We start from the raw sequence: 23900 nt of genomic DNA, 5'->3' as shown, positions 1-23900 counted from the left end.
TTTTTCTGGAATATGCGCGGTCTGTATCAGTGATCTTACCTTGCCACGGACCTTTTTAGAATAGTATTTATGGTCCCAACTCCCTCAGTCTAGCTAGCAGGTTTCTCCTTGGGATGCGGAATAGAGCTGCTTCAAAGTCCTCTCCTACAGAGTATAGAATTTGCAGACGGTCCCCGAGAAGCTGGGGCGTTCCGAATTGGCTGAGCGCTCTGCCAGGGTGGGCGGGGAATTTGCAGAACGTCCCTGGCCCGGAATCCCTTTGCCTAGAAGAAAAGCGCGAGCACAGAAGCTCAGAGAAGTTAGGGAGGTCGAGCAGGGAAGGGTTGGTAGAAACCTCGATCAGATTTCCTTTCCGCTCGTCCTGGTCGCTTGGACCCAGGAGGAACGTCCCTGCTTGCGTCTAGGGGCGGACGGTGAACGCGCTGCGCACGGCCCCGCCAGGGCTGGTAGTTTGCAGACCGTCCCTGCCGAGGCCCGCTCGCCCGGCAGCCCTGCGGCTCCCGCGGTGGCGGCAGCGGCGGCGGCCCCAGGCTCGATCCAGCCCAGGTAGCCGCGCCTCAGGCTCTGGGGGCGCTGTGACCCCGCTCCTGGCTGCTCCTGGGACCCCCCTGTCCCCCAGAGCACGGCTGTTGGAGAGTGACCCCGACTGCTGCTGATGGTGCCTCTGTTGCTCCCCTACTAGCAGGTATGAGCTGCTGCGGGTCGGGCGATCGATTCAGAGCTCGCCATCTCCCCCGAGGAGACGCATGCACTAGGGATCGCGGGGGACGCGTGGGGGCCGCTAGAGGAGCTGAAGCAGCCCTTATCCGGCCCAGCGCTGACACCGGGGCCGCGTGGGTGTTCTGGCTGTGTCTGATCTGGGACGGGGGTGGGAACCCCAGAGTACAACCTAGGGGTGAGTTTGGAGGGTCCACCATCTGCTCGGGGCATCCCCTCTCTCGGGACCCTGAAGACCCTCTCTAGGCTCTGAGGCTTTTAGGTTTCTCAAGGAACTGTCCAGAGGAGAGGGGTCTCGGGTGGCGTGGGCTGGAGGCAAGAAGCTGAGATTGGCATTTTGGACACTGGGACCATAGGGAAAACACATAGAATCGGGATGCCAGCGTGGGCCGGACTAGGGTCCTGGGGATCTGGGAGCTCTAAGTGGGATATACCTTGAGTCAGTTGGAAGGAAGAATGAAGGAGCGGGACCCCAGGGCCCTGGGGAGAATGGATAAGAAGGTCCGAAGCTCCGGGCTGGGAGATCAGGGAAACCCCCTCGGACTCCAGATAGCTTTGGGGACCGCCAGCTCGACCTCGATCCAGCCGGCGTGCACCCACGGCTGGCGGATGGCTGAGGCTGCGGGATGCAAGGGCCGACACCCGCGTACACACTCCCCTAGAGCATGCTCAGTGCGGTCCTAGGAACTTCCTGCCGAGTCGCCAGGCCAGCCTCCTCGGTCCCCTTTGGGGCCGTAGCTCGCTAAATTGGGGGCAGGGGGTGTGCGAGTGGGGAATCTCTGTGCCCTCTTGTCTACCCTTTCTCGTCCCCAGGCCTCTGACTAGCCTGTGATGGGCATCACGGTTCTGCTTTCCAGAGCCACCCTGGCCTCTGGAGATGGGGGCGTGGATGTCATACCCTTGCTCCCGGCGGGTGGAGGACCAGAGGCCTGGTGACTCCTCGGTCGGCCAGGTGGACCAGGGCACGCAGGGCGCTCAGTCGCGCGCATTGACTCTGCGCCGCGAGCAGGTTGGGTGGAAGGGGGTGTGTGAGCCCGGCAACATTCGCGCGCTCACAGTCGATGTCACACACAAAGCCACCGCAAGGAAGAGGGAAGGGGTGGCGCTTGCATTTTTTATTCAGTGGCTTTTGGAGCATCCTTGAGCGCTGTGTGTGTGTGTGTGTGTGTGTGTGTGTGTGTGTGTGTGTGTGTGTGTGTGTGTGGTGTGTGTGTGTGTGTGTCCCAGAGGATGTCTTCTGACTTGCTGAGGTTGCCCTGGGCTAGGTCTATAGCTCAGTAACTCCTGGCACTAATTGCCAGGCCTTGATTTGGTGTTTGTTTATGGCCCTCAGTTCTTCGGGGGCTGTGGAGTTGGGAAGCAGCAAGCTGAGGTTTGTATGGGTTTTCCGGTTGAATAGTGAGGTCACACCTGTAAACACACTGGATCTAAGGTTACATCAAATCAGAATCTACTAAGGTCTAAGTAGAAAGCACATTCATTGGCTGACCTATCCCAAGTTCCTTGTCAAGACGGGGATCTCTTATCCTGGACTTGTCTGAGACCCTTTGTCACTAGGACAGAACTCAGTTGTCTCAGCCAAGCAAGTCAAACCATCTATCTCATACCTGTCTTTTATGAATTTTCCCACCCTCCCTTAGTTCCTCTAAATCATTTTGTGGCTATTACTTATAGCTGAGATGTGCAGGCTTAAGTGTGATTCTGTTAGGATCAGAACAAAGCTCCCCCCTTTAGAGAGCATTTTAGTTTTTCTTCTGTTATCAACTTAATGTCGGGGTGATCAACTTACTTGATGTAGAGCACCGGAAATGGAGAGGAGGGTAGAGTGGGGAGAGATTTTTTTAGGTACAGAGAGAGAGGAAGTATCTGTCCCCAGCAACTGTCTGGGGCCCAGTTGAATGTCTGGACAAACGGCTTAAGTAATTTCTTTCCTGTGTTTCTCTCCTTCCAGCCTGCCTTCCTAGTTTGGGACATTGGGGATTGGAGTCAGGATAAAGGAGTCTAAAGGGGCTTGGAACTTTGTACCTATCCAAATGGCTAGTGTGTATTTGTTTGTGTGTGTGTGTGTGTGTGTGTGTGTGTGTGTGTGTGTGTGTGTGTGTGTCCTTGCATGTAGAGGACAGAGGACAACCTCAGCTGTCATTCCTCAGGTTTTGTCTACCTTGGGTTTGTTTTTTTTGAGACAGGGTCTCTCACTGGTTTGGAACTAGACCCATTGCTAGCCTGTGAGCTTCAGGGGCATCACTCTCCTTCACAGCACTGACATTACAAACCTGCGTCACTGTGCCTTACTTTTTTAAAAAATTTAAATGTGTTTGTGTGTGTGTGTGTGTGTGCGCGCGCGCGCGCGCGCGCGAGAGAGAGAGAGAGAGAGAGAGAGAGAGAGAGAGAGAGAGAGAGAGAGCCTCAAGTATCAGTCCTTGCTTCCAACCTTGTCTGAGACAGGCTCTGGGTTGTTTGATTTTTTGTTTATTATTTGTTTGTTTGTTTTTCTGCTGCTTATGCCATCAGAGACCTAGCTGAGCTCTGAGTCTCCTGTTTGTCTTTCATCTTCCCATAGGAGTGCTAGGGTTATATAGGCTTATGTGGGTGATGGGGATTGAACTCATTTCCTCATGCTTGCAAGGTAAGTGCTTTCCTCATGGAGCCATCTCCCCAGTTCTCCCACCAGCTGAATTTAAGGTAACCTGAGATGCCAGGAGCATTAGTCCCTTTGAGGGTAGCTGTCTCTGAACTCCAGTGACTGTGACAGCAAAGCTCTCTGAGCCTTTGGATCGCCTCCTGAGCAGCGTGCACATTTCCAGTGCTTTGTGTGTAGAAGTGTGAACGCTGTGCTCATTATATATTCACACATCCGTATACATTTTTATAAAGAACATGTGCATATGGATGTGCATCCGCAGTGTTCTCCAGGAGAAGCTGGAAGCTGGAAGGGACCCCAAGAGTTGAGAGCAATGTAGATTTCCTTCCCATTCAACTTCCTCAATCTCAAAAGAACCCACCAGCCCAGCTGGCTTCCTAAGCTTGGAAATGCCACAGTCTCCTGCAATTACAGCTGAGGGGCTTGTCCCAGAAGAGTAGCTGCTCACCAGTCCTTCCTGATGTCATTCTGCCATTGTGTTTGTGTGTGTGTGTGTGTGTGTGTGTGTGTATTATGTCTGTGTAGAGGCCAGAAGACAACCTCAGGTGTTCTTCAAGTACCATCCACTTTTTTGATTTTGTAGATCTCTTACTAGCCTGGAATTTTCTAAGTAGGATAACCTGGATAGCCAGCAAGCCTCAGGGATCTAGTCTTTTCTTTCTCCCTGTTGCTGGGATTACAGGTGCACACTACAGTGTCATAGGCTCTCTTTAACCTGTGTTCTGGAGACCAAAAGCAGGTCTTCATGCTTGGATGGGAAATACTCTATGACTGAGGCTCTGTGTCACCTCAGTGTCACATTTTAGGAGGGGGTTAGGTGGTTATCCACAAATGTCAGTGAAGTCTCCAAGGGCAGTCATCCGGAAGATCTGTGTTGGGAATTTGGTACCCTCTGTCACCATTCAGCAAGCATCCTCACAGGTAACCCCATTCCTGAGAGACTTGAAGAGCACTGGGTCTGGCTTTATTTCTTCCAGTTTGTCCTGGCCTGGGTGTGGTGGTGAATGGCAGTTCACCAGAGTGACAGCCTGTGTCAGTGCTTTGTAATGAGTCTGAGGAAGGCCTATGCTTTGGAAGGCCTTAGCATTGTCTCTGGAGTTGCTATGATGATGGCAAATGTTTAAGGACAGGATTCCCGGTCCTGGGCAAACAAAGCAGTGAGTAGTTTTGATGGGAGGAAGTATATAAATTTCAGAACCCAGGCGTTGGAAGAGGAATGGCATCATTTGTATAGGGGCGTGGAGTAGCCTTGTGGGTGACGGCTGAGAGGTCTGAGTGGGAACCGAATGCTCGGAACTCGTCAGTGCAGGTTTTACCAGACTGCCTTTAAAGTTAATGACTGCTTTGAAATGGAGTAATAGCCAGAAGAGATGCTATATTCTTAAATTTCTGTTTTGAATTGAATAACGATCTCCCCAACCTTTGAAGTTTTGCATAGTTTTGATTTTTTGCTCTTCCTACAGGGTCTCATGTAGCCCAGGCTGCCCTGAAGCTCACTATGTATGTAGTCTAGGCTTGAGTTGAGCTGATCTTCCTGCCTCCCAAATGCTGAAACTACAGGCACTACACTAGGTTTATAAATGCCTAATCTAGGTCATTTCCCTAATCTAGGTCATATCCCGACACTGTTTGACATGCTATGTCCATATCACTACACCCATGCTGTGTGTGTGTGTGTGTGTGTGTGTGTGTGTGTGTGTGTGTGTGTGCGCATCCCTGTTGAGGCCAGGGGTGGATGTCAGTCAGGTGTCTTCTCAGGTGTCTTCCTCAGTTGTTCTCCACCTTTTTTTTTTTTTTTTTTTTTTGAGAAGCTGGAGGTCATTGACTGAGCTAAGCTGGTTTACCTGTGATTCATGGGAGCTGGTTTACCTGAAACTACACATGTCTTGGTGTGTGTGTGTGTGTGTGTGTGTGTGTGTGTGTGTGTGTGTGTGTGTCAGTGGACCTGGCCTTTTATGTCAGTGCTGGGGATCTGAACTCTGCTTGTGCAATAAGTACTTTATCTACCGAGTCATCGCTCCAGTCCTAGTATTTATCCAGCATCTACGATGAGTGGTGGCCAGAGCTGATGCTGGGGATGAAGATGCTCTTCCTCCGAATGACCTTCTCACAGCTAATGTAGCAAGCTCTTCAAGTGTGCTGATGCAGACTTAGAGTCTTTCGAAAGCTGCCAAGACCAGGTCCCAGGAGCCTTGGTACTGTGACCATGTGCTCCGCTAGGAGAGTGAGGACTTCTGCTGTGTGTTTGGTCATTTGAGCTGTTTTCTTTTTTTTTCCTTTTTGTCAGCTCCACAGTTAAATTTGTCCTTCCTTGACTTGGTCCTGGGAAGGCTGTATGTCCTGGGGAGGGTTCAGAGGAATTGTTTTATTTCCTCAGAATCCCACAGCTCTTTTGTTTAACCCACAAACTTCTAGAATGAAACAGGCCTTCCTTTTGCTATTCCATAGTTTCAAAAATCTAGACAGGCAAGACAATAAGCCATTGCTTCCTGTGTTTGAGTGTGAGGTCAGAAGTCTATGTCAGATGGTTTCTTCAATGGCTCTGAACCTTTTGTTTTCTTGAGACAGGGTATCTTACTGATTAACTAACTACACTGGCTGGCCAGCAAGCTCCAGGGTTCCTACTGCCTCAGCCTCCTCAGAACTGGGATTACAGATGTATATTACTGTGCCTGGCTTTTTATGCACTTGCCAAGTATTCAAACCTAGGTCTTCATGCTTTTGTGGCAAAAACCTTAGGAATTGAGCCATCTCCCTTGCCTCTTAATGTCTGGGTTTAATGGGTGTAGCTGCCTTGTGAACAGGCACTGTCTGTCTTGCTTACTGCCAGGCCTATATTGATGCCTGCTGGATGTTGCTCCCCAGTGGAATGGCTACTTAGAGGACTGCTAAAGAGTCTTTCTCCATGCTCTTGCTCACAAGCTCAGGAATGAGATATACTCCCAAATTGTGGTTGCTAGTAGGAGTTGCTTTACCTGAGTTGTGAGTGGAGGCACATGCTTATAATCCCAACATTCGGCAGTCAGAGGCAGGAGGATTATTGAAGGTCCAAGGCTATCCTGGTCTGCATAGCTAGTTCGATACCAGCTAGGGCTACACTGCAAGCCTCTGCCTCAAAACAGCAAACGTGCTCTCATGACCAAACACACACACACACACACACACACACACACACAGAGTCATCTCTCACTGGTATCAGGCATCTTGAAGCTTCAGCCCATGGCCTTTGTTAGCTAAGAAAGTGTCCCAACGCAAACTATTGACTTATTTGAAACATTATGAGACTTTTTTGTTGTTTTTTAATTTACTTGCCTAATTTTGTAGATGACAAGACTATGTTTTGCTGTCAAAAGATTGGATATGCCTATTGGTAAAGCATCTGTCTGACATGCATGAGTCCTTAGGTCTAATTCTCAAAAAAAGTCTTATTTGTTTCCCCTGTGTGTGTGTGTGTGTGTGTGTGTGTGTGTGTGTGTGTGTGTGTGTGTGTGTGTGTGTGTGTGTGTATTGCCTGTGTGCCGGGACAGGACATCAGATGTCTTCTTTTATTGCTTTACATCTCATTGCCTTGATACAGGGTCTCTCACTGAACCGAATTCTCATCCTTTTGTCTAGCTAGCCAGGGTGATCAGTGACTTCTCAGCCCTTGGGATTCCTGTCTCTGTCCCAAAGTGCTGGAATACAGGCATGCATGGCCAAGCACAGCTTTTGCACAAGTGCTGAGGATCTAAACTTCAGTCCTCATGCTCGCATAGCATTCGTCCCCATTGAGCTGTTCCCTAGCTCCCTTGCCTGGAGCTAGAAGGGGCAGCATTTGGTTGGGGTAGGGAGAGGAAGGCGGGTTTTCCTTTGTCCTCTCTGTCAGTAATATGTATCAGGAGGTGTCTCAAGCCTGGATAAGAACTCTGCCAGCAATGTGGTACTGCTTCTACCTGGATTGTCTTCTGTTGTTGAAGTTCTAGTCTCTGCACATTCTCCCCTTTTGAATGTGTTTGATTTGAGTTTGAAGCTCCTTGCCAGTGATAGCAACATTGTTCAGTGGGCAGCATTCACTTTACATTATTTTGTTCATATAAATGCATTTGTCTTAGCTAAATACGTCCTCATCTTTCTCCTCTAGTTTTGCAATTCTAATGTTTGAGAACGTCTGCAAAGGCAGACGTGTTTCCTAGATGCTCTAGTTTGTGTTTCTGGTGCTGTGGTAAAGCCCTCTGACCAAGAGCAACTTTGGTGGAAAGGTTTTATTTGATTTACACTTTCAGATCACAGTCTATCATTAAGGTGAGTCATCGAGGATCCTGGAAGCAGGATCCATGGGGAGCCCTGCTTGTTGACTGGCCCTCTTGCTCTAGTATTCACCCTGACCCACTTGCCTTGGGAGGGCACTGGCTCAGTGGGCTGGACCCCTCATATCAATCAGGAATCACACATGGCTATAAGCTAATCTAATCAGGGTAATTCCTAATTAAGACTCCATTGTCAGGTGACTCTAGGTTGTGTCAAGTTGACAGCTGAAGCTAACTGGACACTAGCTTTGTTTGTTTGTTTGTTTGTTTGTTTGTTTGAGACAGGGTCCCATGTAGCCCATTCTGGTCTTGAACTTGCTGTGTAGCCAGGCTTTGTCCTTGAACATCTGGTCCTCCTCAGTTCTACCTCTCCAGTGCTGGGATTACAGGCTTGTACCACCGTGCCCGATTTACGCAGTCTGGGGATCAAACCTGGGGCTTTGTGCTTGCTAGGTAAGCACTCCACTGACTAAGCCACATCTTTAGCCCTTGTTTAGTTTCTTTGATGGTCTCACCCTGTAGCTCCAGCTGGCCTGGAATTCATTATGTAAACCAGGCTGGCCTGGAACTGGTGGCAGTCCCCCTGCCTCTTCCTGCCAAAGGATGAAATCACAGGTGTTTGCCACCACACTTGACTTTACTAGATTTTTTTTTGCTCAAATAGTCTGAAAGGAGTGGGGAGCTCTTATTCTCACAGCAGAATCTCTGTTTCTGGGCACAGGGCAGCATACTGGAGTCACAAGACAAGCCTGTGTGGCTGGTGGGTGCACTGAACTCCTGAAGGTAAGGCCTCACCAGCTGTTTGTCTGTCTAGCTTCTCCTGTGTTTATTTGGTGGCTCTATTGACTGGGATCTGTATGCCCTTGATAACTTCTTTAATCAGTGTGTAGGGATATGCTTTGGTGTGTGGCTTATATTGAGGGTTATTTTAGAGTTTGGAGTTCCACATAATGAGAGAGAGAGAGAGAGAGAGAGAGAGAGAGAGAGAGAGAGAGAGAGAGAGAGAGAGAGAGAGAAAGAACATACTGCTGTGCATGCATGTTTGTGTGTGGTACATGTTCATGTGTTGGAGGCCAGTGGTCAGCCTTGGGTGTGGAGCCATCACCTTGTGGTTATTTGCCTGTTTTAAGATAGAGTCTCACTGGTATGAAACACGAGTCTACGGAATCCTTCTGTCTCTGCTTCCCCAGTGCTGGGATTACAAGCACATGTTACCACACTCAGAATGTTTTTACCTGGATGCTGAGGGTCACACATGAATCCTCATGCTTTCAAAGGAACCACTTTACCAACTGCACTCAAGTGGGAAATTCGTAGACATTTTATAGAGAATGTAATTCCTAGGCTCGTGAAAAGCAGCAGATTAGTACAATGAATATGTGTGTGCTCGAGTATGCATGTGTGTGTGTGTGTGTGTGTGTGTGTGTGTGTGTGTGTGTGTGTGCGCTTGTGTGTGTGTCCATCCACACACCATATGAGGTCATCACCTTATTATCATATCTGAGAAAACTAAAAATTGTAGGGATGTAAAGCTGGGGAAACAGCATTGGGCTGAACCAAGCCCTCTGAACGTAGGTGCCAGCTAGGAGGCCAGGATAGTCTATGGGACCTCTAACAGTGGAGCCAGTGTTTATCCCTAGAGCACAAAGGGACTTTGGGAGCCCATTCCCTATGAAGGGTTACTATTGCAGCCCAGATATAGAAGGAAGGCCTGGGCCCTCCCCCAAATGATGTGAAGGACTTTGGTGGTCCCCCAGGAAGGGCATCACTATCCCTGGGGAGAGAGTGGGGGTGGCCTGGGAGGGTTGGTGGGGAGCATGGGAGGATGGGAGGGTGAGGGAATGGAGGGATGGATATGTAAATAAGAGTACTTCTAAAATTAAAAAAAAAAAAAAAATGTAGGGATGAAGAGCCGAAGTCAGTTATGGAATGACTGTCAGTTAAATGAATGAATTGCTATTTCAATCACACTGCCTTTTTTCAACTTCCCCTTTAAACGGTTCCCCCCCCTCTCTCTCTCTCTGTGTGTGTGTGTGTGTGTGTGTGTGTGTGTTCTCAAGAATGCATGTATGTGAATTTGCATAGGATACTAGGATACATGTTCTTTTGTGAACTCATGCTTATAGAAGCTTAAGCTAAAAAGTCAGTCATCCTCCTCTTTCTCCCTTCACGTTGTTATTTAAAACAGTCTCTTGAACGTGAGCTCACCTGGCTGCCCAGGGCTCTTCCTCTCTCCTTCTCCCTGGCACTGGGAGTACAGGTGTGCACATGATGTCTTTCTTTTTTTAAAGTGGGTTCTGGGGAATTGAAGTCAGGTCCATGCATGGTTAGTAGGCTCCAAGTTCTAGAAAGTCTTTCCAGTGCAGTGACTTTGAGAGAGACCTTTCTGTTTTTCTTTGTTGTCAGCCTTTGAGTGGAACTGTTACAAGGTCACTGTCCCCTCTTCTATTGATACTGTAAAAACAACAAACTTCGAAGTTTGAAGCCATAGTTGAACTCTGCTTTAATCCCAACACAGAGGTCTCACTGTGGATCAAGGTCCCCATTTCTTCTGGAGGCTTAGGACAGAGTTCACATCCTCACCACTTGTAGTTCCCAGTGCCTGCCTGCATCCAGAGCCTTGTGCCTTGACCTCCAGTACCAGGTACCAGAACTGGGTTCTTCCATCTGCTGCTTTGCTTATTTGCTGAACAGAGTGAGGAATGATCCTCTGCTTCCCTGACCCCTGGGTTCAGACCACAGTATAATCCAGGATCATCTCACATCTGCCTCGCCCTGTGAGGTGGCACAACACAGGGTCCAGGGCTGAGAAACTGAACATCCTCAGGGCCTTTTTTCCCCCCTCACCAGGGTTCTCAAAACTCTTTGGAAAAGAACTATTCTTCATTTTGCTGTCACAAGAAACTTACCCGTTTCCTTGTTCATGTATGTATGTATGTATACGCACGCTTATACACACATCTTAGATATTTATTGTATATATCTATATAATACATATATGTATATATGCATATATATAATTCATTCTATGTATGATGAGTGTGAGTGTGGGTGTGTGCCATGGCATGCATGTGGAGGTCAGAGGACAACTTTTCAGAGTGTCTTCTCTCCTTCTACCTTGCTGATCCAGGGCTCTCTTGTTGTTTCTACCCCATTGTGGATTCCAGGCTAGATGTCTTATGAATGTGCCAGTGATTCTACTCTCTGGGCCTCCCATCCTTACCTAAGAGTGCTGGGATTCTAGACACCCATCACTACCTCTGGGTTTTTTAATATGTAGGTCTAGTGGCTAGAACTCAGTTTATCAGGGCCTTTGCCTTGTGTGTCACTCACTGGTCCTTTCCTCTCTTTGGAAACAGACGCACACCCTCTTTAACAACACACAATGCTATCTAAATAAGACTTGAGTTCTGCTAAGGCCAGAGACGGCGAAAAAAAAAAAAAAAAAAAACTTGCACATGTTCCTTGTTATGTAATGGCTGAGAGCACTGTCATTACAGTGAGAAAACAGAGGTTCTGCAGAAGTGTGGCTGAGGTCACCTAGTCACAAGTGGCAGAGCCAGGGCACAAAAGCCTGTGTTCTTTTTTTGTTTAGTTTTATTTTTGTTTTTCAAGACAATGTTTCTTTGTGTAATAGCTCTGGCTGTCCTGGAACTGCCTTTGAGACCAGGCTGGCCTCGAACTCACAGAGTTCTACCTGTCTCTGCCTCATGTGCCACCACCTCCCAGTTAAGCCTGTGCTCTTAATCATGTTGTGTTTTCTTCCTTACAAATGGCCATGCAAAAAACAAAAACGAGAACTTGCCATGGAAAACTGGAGATCAAGTAAAATCATCCCTCCTCTGCCAAAATAGTGGTAGATAATAAATGCTGCCTGCAGTGATTGGATTGTCTTAATCCAATTGTCTTCCATTCTTTGCAGGGTAGTTGCTGTGTGGCTTGCTGTGGTCAGCAGGATGCAGTTGAACCCCATGTATAAGCAACTTTTTAACAGCACCTGTGTGTTTCTGGTTTCTTTGTAACTTTGTGGTCTCAGAGCTGTGGTGCAACTGTGAGAAACATGCCCAGGCTAGCCCAGTGGGGGTGAATTAGACTATGTCTCCTGCTTCCTTCCAGACCAGCCAGCTTTCTTCTGACCCTTCCATTACTCACGATCACCTGAGTATTACTTTGATCAGTTCAGTGTGGCCTGGGTTACGAGAATCTCCCTACTGATCTGTACAGACTTGTAAACTGAGTTCCAGGGAGAATGACTCTGGAGCAATTGATGGCCAGATCATATTAATACTTAAACGGCAGAGGGACTGATTTCTGTGTCCTGCGAAGATAAGAATTTATTTTTACTTTTAATTGTTTGTCCATGTGTGGGTTTGTGCCACCACGTCTAGAAGAGAGTGTCAGATCCCCCGAAGCTAGGATTATAGGCGGTTATGAGTTGTGCACTGTGGCTCCTCTGCTGAGCCATCTCTCCTGCCTTTTATTTATTTATTATTAGTGTATATGTGTGTGTGTGTGTGTGTGTGTGTCTCAAATGTAGTGTGTGTGGGGGTGGTGGTGGTGGTTCAAGAGTGCAACAGGACATGTGTGGAGGTCAGAGAATTTTAGGGAAGTCAGTTCTCTCCTGTGTGTTTGGGCAAGGTTGCTTTTGTTGCTGTCTGTGCTGAATACTCCAGGATAACTGGCCCAAGAGCTTCCAGCAGATTTCCATCACTCTGTAGGAGTGCTGGGATTACAGATACTTGCTACCACATCTAGCCCTTTCAGAAGGACTCCAGGGAATGAATTTAGATCATCAGGCTTGCACAGCAAGGGCTTTTACCTGCTAAGCCATCTTGCCAGCCCATACTTATTTGTTGAGACAGAATCTCACGCAGCCTAGGCTGACCTCAAACTAAGTTTGTTGCTAGGGGATGACCTTAGACTGTGGATCATCCTGTCTCTGTCTCCCCAGTGCTGGGATTACGAGTATGTGCCACTATACTCAGTTTTTGAGGTGCTGGAGAGAGGGCCCTATGCTTTACACAAGTGAGGCAAGTGCTCTACCAACTGAGATGCTTCCATAGCCACCCCCTAACCCCTTAATTAATATCTTTTATAGTCATGGTGTATGTGAAGAACTTTTCCTTTTATCTGCTCATTCCCTCCATTTAACAAAAACAAGACAATGAAATGCCGAACAGTTTCCCCTAGAAACACTTATTTACCATCCTCAAATTCATTATTACCTACTGATATTGTAGCTTTTCACTTAAATCTACAGTAAGAAATATGCAGCCTCTCAATCACATTGGTACCAGCAAGTACAGGTTTTTTTTGTTTTTGTTTTTGTTTTTTTTTCTTTTTGTTTTATTTTGTTTTTTGTTTTTCGAGACAGAGTTTCTCTGTGTAGCTTTGGAGGCTATCCTGGCACTCGCTCTGGAGACCAGGCTGGCCTGGAACTCACAGAGATCCGCCTGCCTCTGCTCCCGAGTGCTGGGATTAAAGGCGTGCACCACCAACGCCCGGCTTTTTTTTTTTTTTTTTTTTTTTTTTTTTTTTTTTTTTTGGTTTGCAAGTGCAGGTTTTATGAATGTTACTCATCTTTGCCACCTATGATCGGCTTGACATGGTCTATCAGGTTCAGTTTTATTGGCTGAAAACATAATCTAGTCAGGAATCAGCCTACTATGACCAGCTGCCCATTTAGTTAATAAAATTTTTTGTTGTTATTGTTTTTGTTTTGTTTTTTTGAGACAGGGTTTCTCTGTGTAGCTTTGGAGTATATCCTGGAACTTGCTCTGTATACCAGGCTGGCCTGGAACTCACAGCGATCCTCCTGTCTCTGCCTCCCAAGTGCTGGGATTAAAGGCATGCATCACCACCACCTGGCTAATATTTTTAAGATTTGTTTATTTCTATTTATGCGTGTGTGTGTGTGTGTGTGTGTGTGTGTGTGTGTGTGTGTGTGTGTGTCTGTATGTGTGTTCATGCAGGTGTCTTAGAGGCCAGAAGAGGGTGGGGGACCCCCTGGAACTGGAGTTACAGGTTGTTGTTAGCCATCTGATGTAAGTACTAAGAGCCAAATCCAGAGCCTATGGAAGGGCAATATTCCCTCTTAATTGCTGAGTCTTTACTCCAGCCCTGTTAATAAAGTTTTATTGGAAAATGGCTATATACATTTGTTGATTATCTGCTCATTTTGTTAATAATGTTTACTGGAAAATGGCAAGCACATTGGTTCATATATTACCCATTTTGTTAAAACTTTATTGGAACATAGATGTTCTTATTTGTTTATGTGCCACCCGTTTTGTTAATGAAGTTTTGTTGTTGTTAATACAGTTTTTTTGGTGTCACTAAAGGTTGCTTGCACCATGGCCTCTCCCATACGGCTGCTTTACATAGCCGTAGAGGCAGTCAGCAGGCTGAAGGAGTTGAACTGGTCTTCAAGGCCTGAAGTGTTTGCTTTCAGGCCTTTAAAGAGAAAAATTTCTGACTCTCACAGAGATGATTTCATAATACATAGTTCTTGGGACATAATACTGCTCAAGGGAACTTGCCTTCTCCCGATACTTTTTGGCAAAGAACAGAATCCAAATTGGGCAGGTATGAGAACCCAACCTTCTCCAGGCGGCTTCATTTCACCATACTTAGTCCCAACAGTTAACTTTATCTACTTCCTCCTGTGTCTGTTATGCTTGCTACGGAACTCTCAAACATTTCCAAAAGTGTTTCATAATATAACTGCCATCATGCCTCCCTCTTTTAATTTAAATGAGGCTTTATAGCGGAAACAAATTGGAATTAAAATGGGCACAAATTCTGTTCAAGTGCTGGTTATTTATTCATTAGGTTCCAACCAAGTTCTCTCTCTCTCTCTCTCTCTCTCTCTCTCTTCTCTCTCTCTCTCTCTCTCTCTCTCTGTGTCTGTCTGTCTCTGTCTCTCTGTTTCTCTGTCTCTCTCTCTCTCTGTGTGTGTGTGTATGTGTTAGAGAGAGAGAGAGAGAGAGAGAGAGAGAGAGAGAGAGAGAGAGAGATAATGGAGTCCATTAGAGGAAGAGTTAGAGAAACGGTATGATCCTGGCTTTTCTTAAAAGCACCTCTCTAGCCAACTGCTTTGGCACATTGCTAAAAGAGGGTGTATTGTTGCAGAGCACTGTACCATTTAGAGACATTAATCAAGAACTTTTGCAGTTAAAATGTTTTCTTTTTCTTTTTAATCAAAACAGAATAACAACTCCCATTCCGACCTAATTGGGCCCCTAAAGGCCACATTCCTGAAGTATATTTTCCAAGATGATTCTGTCATTTATGTCCCATGGCTCATGGGATGGATTGGCAGGAGCTGAGGCAGAAAGGACTTCACAACGGTCTGGCCAAGATCTTTCTTTATAGTTTGAAATGCTAGGTGAAGCATGGCCACTGACCTGGTTACTTATTGGTGAGATTGGAGGCAAAATAAATGAGCTTGGACTATAGCCCAAATGGCTGAGGGAAGAGGGACAATCAGAGGAAGTTTGCCTGAGTATTTTCATTTCTTAAATATTTGTGTGTGTGTGTATTTGTGTGTGTGTGTGTGTGTGTGTGTGTGTGTGTGTGTGTGTGTGTGTGTGTGTGTCTGTGCACGCGCACCTGTGCTTGCCTGTATGAGTGCACATATGCTATGGCTTATGTATAGAGCTCAGAGAGTCTCACTCTTGAGTCAGGCCTCTTCTGTTTCTGCCATGCTGCTTACTCCAGGATAGCTGGGTGATTCTCCTAGCTGTCTCCTATCTCATTGTGGGGTGCTGGGATTACAGATGTGAACCACCACACCTGGCTCATTACATGGGCTCTACCGAGCTTGACTTGTCACATGGGCTCGAAGGATTGAACTGTGGCTACTGAGCTCCCACTTTTACCTGAAGAGCTATTTCCCTTGTCCCTTTCTTAAGCATTGTTAAGGCTACATACCAAGTTCATGGTCAGCCTGGGCTATATATGCCCTTATCAAAGAACAGAAACAAAAAACCTGAGATAAGAAAGCCAGATTCATACTTACCCATTCTGTGGGAACTAACCCAGTCTCATGAGACCGGACTTACTCCTGAGATACAGCATTAATCATTCCTGAAGATGACGCCTCTGTGACTCTGTGTCTTCAGATAGACCTTCTGTCTTAAAGATTCTATCACCTCCCCACCACTGGCTGAGAACCTAGCTTCTAGCACAGGGAGCCTTGGGAGGGTGTGGCAAGGCAAAGCAGATCCGATACTCAGGTGGTCCTGTGAGTGAATGTGACTTGCTGCTGATCATTCCATTCTGCAAGGCCTGGGGAGGGGGCATGTTACACTTTCACATTCACTAACCTCAGACTAGAGTTTGGCAATTCCTTCACTTTTGGTTTTGCTTTTTAAAACTGGGCTCTTGTAGCCCAGGCTTGCCTTCTCCCTTTGTGGCTGAGGGTGACCTTAACCTTCTCATCTTCCTCCACCCTGGGAATGCTGTTGTTATCCTAGCATTCCCCACTATGTTTGGTGTACAGGTTCAGGGATTGAAACCTCAGGCTTTGTTTGTGCTTGGTAGGCAAATGTTTTGCAACCGAGTCACAGCCCCAACTCTAACTCCTTCCCTCTCTGTTCACTGGCCTGCAGACTGTAGTAGTGTAAGTGCTATTTGTAACCTTGTCAGTGGCAGATAGCCAATATTTTGAGTAAGTAAGGAGCTATCTTAGCTTATCATCTTTACTCTGTGCTGATAGTCCTGTTGGGCCTGCTGCTAGACAGTTTGACTTAATGTGTTAATAAACAAGCATGTGTACCTCTTTATCACAATTAAAAGCATATTTTAACTGAGGAATACAGCTCAATTGGTAGAGTGCTTCCCTGGCATGTGTGAGGCTCTGGATTTGATCCCAAATACAGAAGAAGAAGAAGAAGAAGAAGAAGAAGAAGAAGAAGAAGAAGAAGAAGAAGAAGAAGAGGAGAGGAGAGGAGGAGGAGGAGGAGGAGGAGGAGGAGGAGGAGGAGGAGGAGGAGGAGGAGGAGGAGGAGGAAGAGGAGGAGGAAGAAGAAAAAGAAATATTTTAGTAACTAAGTATAATTGATTTCCTCTTGAATCCTATAGATTTCAATCTTTTTCCCACTGAAAGATCCTTCTGTGGTGGCTGGGTTTGTAACTTAGTTGTTAGAGCGTGTGCCTAAAATGTGCAAAGCTCTGGGTTTGATCCCCATCACTGCATAGACTAGGCAATGCTGGCTGCTCTACTTTCCTTCTGTTGCTGTGACAAACATAAGACCAAAAGCAACTAGGGGAAGAAAGGGTTTATTTTGTCTTGAAAGTCACCATCATTGAGAGAAATCAGGGCTGGGATTCAAGCAAGAAATTGAATGAGAAACCGTGGAGGAGCATTGCTTGTTGGCTAGCTGATGCTCATGCTTGGCTGGGTTTCCTAGATAGCCTAGGATCACCTGCCTAGGGAATGGTGCTTCCCACGGTGAGCTGGGCCATCCTCTATCAGTTAACAATCATGAGGGTCCCCCCCAGACATGCCCACAGATCATAATCCTTCATTTGAGCTTTGCTTCTCAAATGAGTCTAGGCAGTGCCATACTGATAGTTAAAACCACTAGAACACTAGCACACACCTAGAATCTGAGCATTTGGGAGGTGGAGATGGTATAATCAGGAGTTCTCTGCATCATCCTCAGTTATATAGCTGCATAGAGAATTCAAGGACATTGAGACCAAAAAAAAAAAAAAAAGTTCTCTGTAAAGGTCTATTTACTGTTACAGTCTATCAGAAGGCCTGTGGTAGAAGTCATAGAGAATTGTGGGGGTGTGGACACTGCCCAGCCCGCTGTTTCCTGTCATTGGGACTTGGCCCTCTCAACTCTACTGGAAGGGTGGGGAGTGGGTGTGAGCTCAGCCACACTTGCTGGCTTGCTTTTTGACCTGCTCAAGGAATTGAGCAGAACCCATGGCTGAACATATATGCTCTATCATATGAGGAGGAAGTTTGCCAGAACATTTCTCTAGCCAGCCTCTTGCATAAGATACATGATGAATTTAAAACATAGAGGTTTCCTGACTCCTAAAGAGAATTGGGACTTCTGCTTCTGTTATTATAGTGGAGAATAACCAGACTGTGTGGGAAAGATCTCTATTTGCAGGTCAACCTTTTCCTTCCACTTTCTTTGTCAAATTTACTGTAATCAGCAACACACACACATTCACACGCATGCACACCCACGTGCATATACAGGAGCACACACACACATATTCACATGTACGCTTTTAGGAGCACAGACACATATGCATGTGCTTATACAGGGGTACACACACATATTCACATGTACACAACAGGAGCACACATGGGCGCCCCATATATATATATATATGCATATATATACATATATATATATATATATATATATATATGTTGAAGCCATTGTTGTGACGAGATCATCTTTTTCTCCTGGCATCCAAGTTGCTATTTAGAGTGTGGTGAGGAAGGATTTATGTACTCAACACTGGTACCCGAGCAGCCATATTCAATGATTGCAGCAATAATAGTTGTTCTCCTTAAATTTTTTGTTACGTGTGTGTGTGTGTGTGTGTGTGTGTGTGTGTGTGAGTGTGAGTGTGTGAGTGTGTGTACTGCTTATTGCAGTGGTGTGCATATGGAGGTCAGGGGACAATGCATGGGAGTTGGTTCCTGGTAATAATACTCAGGTTATTAAGCTTGACAGCAAGTGCCTCTACCCGCTGTGCCATCTTGCCATCTCCTGGTTCACTATTCCCTCTGGTCTTATGTGGTTCAGGCTGGCCTTGAACTCACTGTAACTAAGGATGACTTCTGATCCTCCTGCTTCTGCCTCCTGAGTACTGTGGTTACAGGCTTGCACCACCATCCCTGGTGTATGCTGGAGACTGAATCTAGGCAAGCACCCTACCCACTGAGCTACAGCCCCAGTGCTAATTTCTCAATTATTACAAAAGAATATTATGCTAAAGATTGAAATTGAACAGTCACATGTCCCCTTCATTTTTCCATGGATTTAGTAACCAACAAAATTCTCATTGAGTATTAAGCCCCTGCCTTGTGCAAGGAGTGGTCACATTTTTCATTATTTTATAACCACTTCTTTAAGACATAAAGAAAACTTATGTGTATAGCATATGTACCTGTTAAATAAGTGTTGTCTTTGTTGTTAAGGACTAAGAGGATTCTTTTTTTTTTTGGTTTTTGGAGACAGGGTTTCTCTGTGTAGCTTTGGAGCCTATCCTGGCACTCGCTCTGGAGACCAGGCTGGCCTAGAACTCACAGAGATCCGCCTGCCTCTGCCTCTCAAGTGCTGGGATTAAAGGTGTGCACCACCACCACCTGGCTAAGAGGATTCTTTTACTGAACTGTTAATTGACAAATTCATGTGTGTGCTTACAAGTCCCACTGAACCTGATTGTGTGTACATGCACATTTATTTGTATATGTGGGTGCAGGTATTGTACAGGTGTGTGAACCTGTGGGATCCAGAGTCAAACCTTGGTTGCTACTCCTCAGACATCATCCAATTTGTACTTTTGAGACATGTTCACTCACTGAACCTGCGCTCACCCAGTAGGCTAGCCTGACCACTGAGACTGAGGGATCCTGCTGTGTGAAGTTCCCCGGTGCTGGGATTGCAAGCACAGGGCATCAACTCTGGCTTCTTTTCACATAGATTCTAAGGATCCAACTCAGGTTTTTGTGCTTGTGTGGGGAGATTTTTACTGACTGACTCCCCGTTACTGTTTCAGGTGAAGTATCTAAGGTCCCTTAGTGAGAAGCAGACTTCTGTCATGAGCTCTTCCTACCCAGGTGTTATTGGCTTGAGAAAGCAAGACTCTGTAAATATATTGACTAAATTAGAGAGGTGATTCTTTTTTTCTTTTTTTTTCTTTCTTTTTTTTTTTTTTTTTTCAATCTTGTATGTGTTCATGTGTGTGAAGGCAAGTGCACTCCTGGAATCGAGGACAATGTGGGTGCCAATCCTTTCATCTTGCTTGCCATGCTGTCTCGTGTGCCACTCTGTACTCCAGGACAGCTGTCCCGTGAGTTCCCATGGATTCTCCTGTCCTCTGCCTTCTGTTTTCATCACAGGAGCTGGGACAGCAGACTCGTACTACCCGGCTTTAAGTAGGTACTGGGGATCCAAGCTCCGGTCCTCATGCTGGCAGGTGTGTGTGTTGGGAGGCAAGTGGTTTACCCACCAAACTGTCCTCCCAGCACCAGTGGTGGTGAATTCATGTCACAGGTTGGTTTGAATGAATGAGAATGTCCCCAGGTCGGGGGCTACACCTTAAAAAGTAAGATAAAAAAGAAAACAAACAAACACTAGAGTATTACATGGCACAATGATGGAGTTGTCCCCCAGGGTCATGTTCTAAGTCAGTTGCTACATGGAGACAGAGGTTTCAGAACAGTGGTCTAATAAAACTTCCCACTGGATTGACATCTGTAATTGAACTTACTGGGGACAGTAAGGAAACGAAAATGGCTCCACTGGGAACTTAGAGCACACCAGTGTGGACAGGGACGATTGTGGAACTGGTTGGACCTTTGGCCTGTGACTTGAACTGAGGGCTATGGCTTGGCCTTCCATGCCCAGATTCACAGGAATCCAACCATTTGAACCTTAGCACTCTTAGAACTCAAAAGAGTGAACCCCAAAGTACACGGAATACTAATTTCTGGTCATAGAAGTTCTGTCCTGTGAAGGACCCTAAGTAGGCTGGGTTGGCTTGGGGTTCCAGGATCACCCCTGCTCTGTGAGACTGGTTCCAGGTAGATTATAGCCAGCTCTGGTCCTCTTTGTGAAAATATGGGAACCACCAACCAGAAGCCTGAGAGCAAAGCAAGTGGAGGTGGAAGTAGAAACGAAAGGAAAGGGCTGGCTGGAAGGCTCCCAGTTCCCACACAGTTCCCAGCTGTGACCGGGGAACCCTGGAAGCCACAGAACAGCTGTGGGGCCATGAGTAACCATGGCTGCCTTTAAGACCTAAGTGAGACATCAGGTGACCCAGGGGCTGCTGTGTTCCCAGGCCACTGAGGTCTCGTGAGCCTCACGTCTCTTCTGCCACTGTGGGTGGGTTGGGCCACATGATACCAGTATGACTTCCTGCTTTGAAAGTCTTGGATGCCAACCAAGGAACCAGCCTTAAGGGGATCGCTAACCATTTACAGAGGGGCTTTTGTGCCAGGCCTGGGCATAAAGGTAGCAAGCAAGTAGGGGAGCCAGAACTTCAATTCTAGGAGCCTGTGCAGTTGTGGGAGGTAGGTGGCGGTCAGTATTTCTGTCTCCATGGTTACATTGTTAAGCTCTCTGGGCCTGCAATATGCTGTGTGTGTGTGTGTGTGTGTGTGTGTGTGTGTATGTGTGTGTGTGTGTGTGTGTGTGTGTGCGCGCAATCTCCAGTGTTGTTCTTCAGGTGCCATCTTACTTAACTTCATTTATTTAAACTGGGTCTTGGGCTAGGGATGTATCTCAGTGGTAAAGTACTTGGCGAACACAAGCCCTAGGTTTACTTCCCAGTACCAGCAAAAATAAAAGGAAACAAACATGACCTGGGTCTTATGTCACCCAGATGGCCTTGAACTCACTATGTGGTCTCTATGTAGCTGAGGATGCCCTTGGATGCTGGATTCTCCTCCCACTCCACTTCTCAAGGGCTGGGATGACAGAAGTACATCACCATGCCTGATTCATGCGGTGCTGGGGATGGAACCCAGAACTCTGTATGCTAGGTAAGCACTCTGCCACCTGAGCCCAGATTTGGATTTCTGATAGCTGTCTGGTAGGGTTAAAAAGGGGCAGGGCAGGAATACGACTTGATGAAGGCTGTTGCAATAGTCTTGAGGAGAGACTGTGGGGATCTGTAATGGGGTAGGAGAGTGACTCTTAATTTGGGGCATTCTGCATTCACATCATCCTGGAGTGTGCTTATCAGCACCCATGTTCCTCGGTGGTCTCCCTGTATCAGACTGCAAGTGGAGCTCTAAGGGCGTGCGGTGCCCTTCCAAAAGGTTTTATTAAGGAAGTGTTAGTGTTTTGAAAAAAGTTCTTATGCTTAAAGACTGAGCTGGAAAGAAATGCTGGAGGCTGGGCAGTATCCAGAGAGGTCTGGGGCTGCTGGAGCAACACCGAGGGTTTTATGGAATATGACCTGCGATAACAATTTTGAGCCCTTACAGCATGCCTGGCATTCATGAGCATGTTAGGAACCCTGATCCTCACTTGCTCTTCAAGTGCTATGGTGTAAATGGCTATTCTGATCCTTGTTACAAGCAGGAGAGAGAGTGGTACAGAGAGGCCAAGTCATGGATTGTTTACCTTCACCCACATCATGTGACTAGGAGCACCGGAGAGATGGTACCTTTGAGATGAAAACAGCTTTACTGCTTTTTAAAAGTTTGTTTGTTTGTTTTTGTTTTTGTTTTCAGTTTTGTTTTTATTTTCATGTCCTATATACATGCATGGTTTTGGGCCTACATAAAACTCAGGAGCTATAATAGAGAAAGCATACTATATTTGTTTTTTTGTTTTTGTCTTTGAGACTTGTTTAATATTATCTCAGATACATCCTTTTTCCCATAAACTTTGCTCTTCTTTATGGGTGAAAGTTCCATTGTGTGTACAAAACACATTTTTTATAGCCAGCTTTCTGTTGACTCCTAGGTTGGTCCCATAAGTTAGGCATTGTGCAAGGCACTGCAGTAAACACTGATGTGCAGGGGTCCCTGTGGTGTGTTGGCTTGGAGTCTCTTGAGGAAATACCCAGCAGTGGTACAGCTGGGTTATACAGGAGTTCTCTCTGTAGAATTAGAGTCTGAGAAGGGAGGGAAGGTATTCTTGGCATGAGGGGGGGAGAATCAAAGGAAATATGCATCTTCTTTTTCTAGAAAATGAGAGGGTTTTTCATAGGGTTAGAGAAAGCCCAGAGGGAGAGAGAAAAATGATTGGCAGGAAGGACATTTGACTTCATTGGCAGGAAACACCCACAAAGGGTAATCCACAGAGACTTGAAGCAGATTCCTGGTTCCCTGGGGCAGGGGGAGTAGGTGAAAGGAACTTTTTAATGGACCCAAGGTTTCTTTTGGAGTGTGTGTTAATTACACTTCCTCTTGTGATGGCCAAATAACTGGAATTTAGAGAGTACTCTCCATCATGGGGCAAGTCATAGCTGTAGGAGCATAAGGCAGCTGGTTTTATTGCATCTGCAGATAGGAAGGAGAGATGAATACAGGTGCTTGGCTCACTTTTCCCCTTTCATACAGTCCTAGACCTCAGCCCCTAGGATGATTCTATTCATGTTTAGGGATGATTTTCCGGTTCTATTTAAACCTTTCTGGAAACACTCTTGGTTCCCCACATTGAGGGGCATCTGTCAGGTACTGCTGACCTGTTTTGTCTGTACCTAAGAGGGGGAGAGTGAACTGAGGAAAGAAACAGGCTAGCAACAGAAGATAGAGTTGGGAGGGCATCTTGTGGATACTGAGATCCTCCTTAACTTTATTGCTCAAAATTCTTATATACCCCAACCAAAAGGGGGAAGAGGCAAAAGACTTCTTTACCATGATACAAGGAATAGAAAGACATAATTACTTCCTTAATTTTCAAAGCATAATAACCACACCTTAGATCAAACCTCTTCTTATCTAAGACATCCAGTGACTACACCCTAGACCAAACATCCTTCAGTAGCCACACCTTAGACCTTTAACCTTGAAAGAGCACAGATAGGATTGAGTTCTCTGACCTTAAGTCAGTATGGAACGGAGCTACTTCTATGGGCCCGGGACAAAACACCTCACAGAGACAGTCAGAATTTTGTTTGGTAATTCTGTGTCTAATCAGTTGATAGTAAAGCTTAACTATTACAGAGTGGTAGTTATGTTTCTGAACTAAACAGGGGTGGTGGTTTCACAATGTGGTGAACATACTATATACCACTGATGCATAATCTTTTCTTGTGATGCTGAGGATTGAACCAGGATCTTGTGCTTGCTAGGCAAGTGCTCTGACACTGAGCTATACTCAGCCCTGAAATGTACACTTTTAAAGGGATTTTATTTCAATAAAACACCTGAAGGAAGCATAAGTAGACAGGAGCAAAATGGGCATCTCTTTCTTTTGCATGGTTTCTCTTATGTAAGTGGCTTTATTCTGATCATCTTTCCAACCCTGGGTGGGTGTTTTCTTATCTAACTGGCATGACAGTTTGGTGAGCCTCTGTACTCTGAGTTGGTACTTCGGGTG

At 46.2% G+C, this 23900-nt stretch overlaps 1 protein-coding gene across 2 annotated transcripts in view; it reads left to right on the top strand.

The window, feature by feature from the left end:
• The first annotated feature begins 260 nt into the window (after positions 1-260).
• The window catches only part of Mgat5 (alpha-1,6-mannosylglycoprotein 6-beta-N-acetylglucosaminyltransferase), a 292133-nt gene continuing 268493 nt past the window's right edge, over positions 261-23900 (top strand). For both annotated transcript variants that reach the window (XM_027417769.2, XM_027417768.2), the window contains exon 1: positions 261-685. The gene's annotated coding sequence lies outside the window, so the exon portion shown is untranslated. The remainder of the gene's footprint in view (positions 686-23900) is intronic.

The sequence above is a fragment of the Cricetulus griseus genome, chromosome 5 (assembly GCF_003668045.3).
Source record: "Cricetulus griseus strain 17A/GY chromosome 5, alternate assembly CriGri-PICRH-1.0, whole genome shotgun sequence".
NCBI lineage: Eukaryota > Metazoa > Chordata > Mammalia > Rodentia > Cricetidae > Cricetulus > Cricetulus griseus.
Note: the sequence above shows the minus strand (reverse complement) of the source record. Positions and strands in the feature narration are given on the sequence as shown.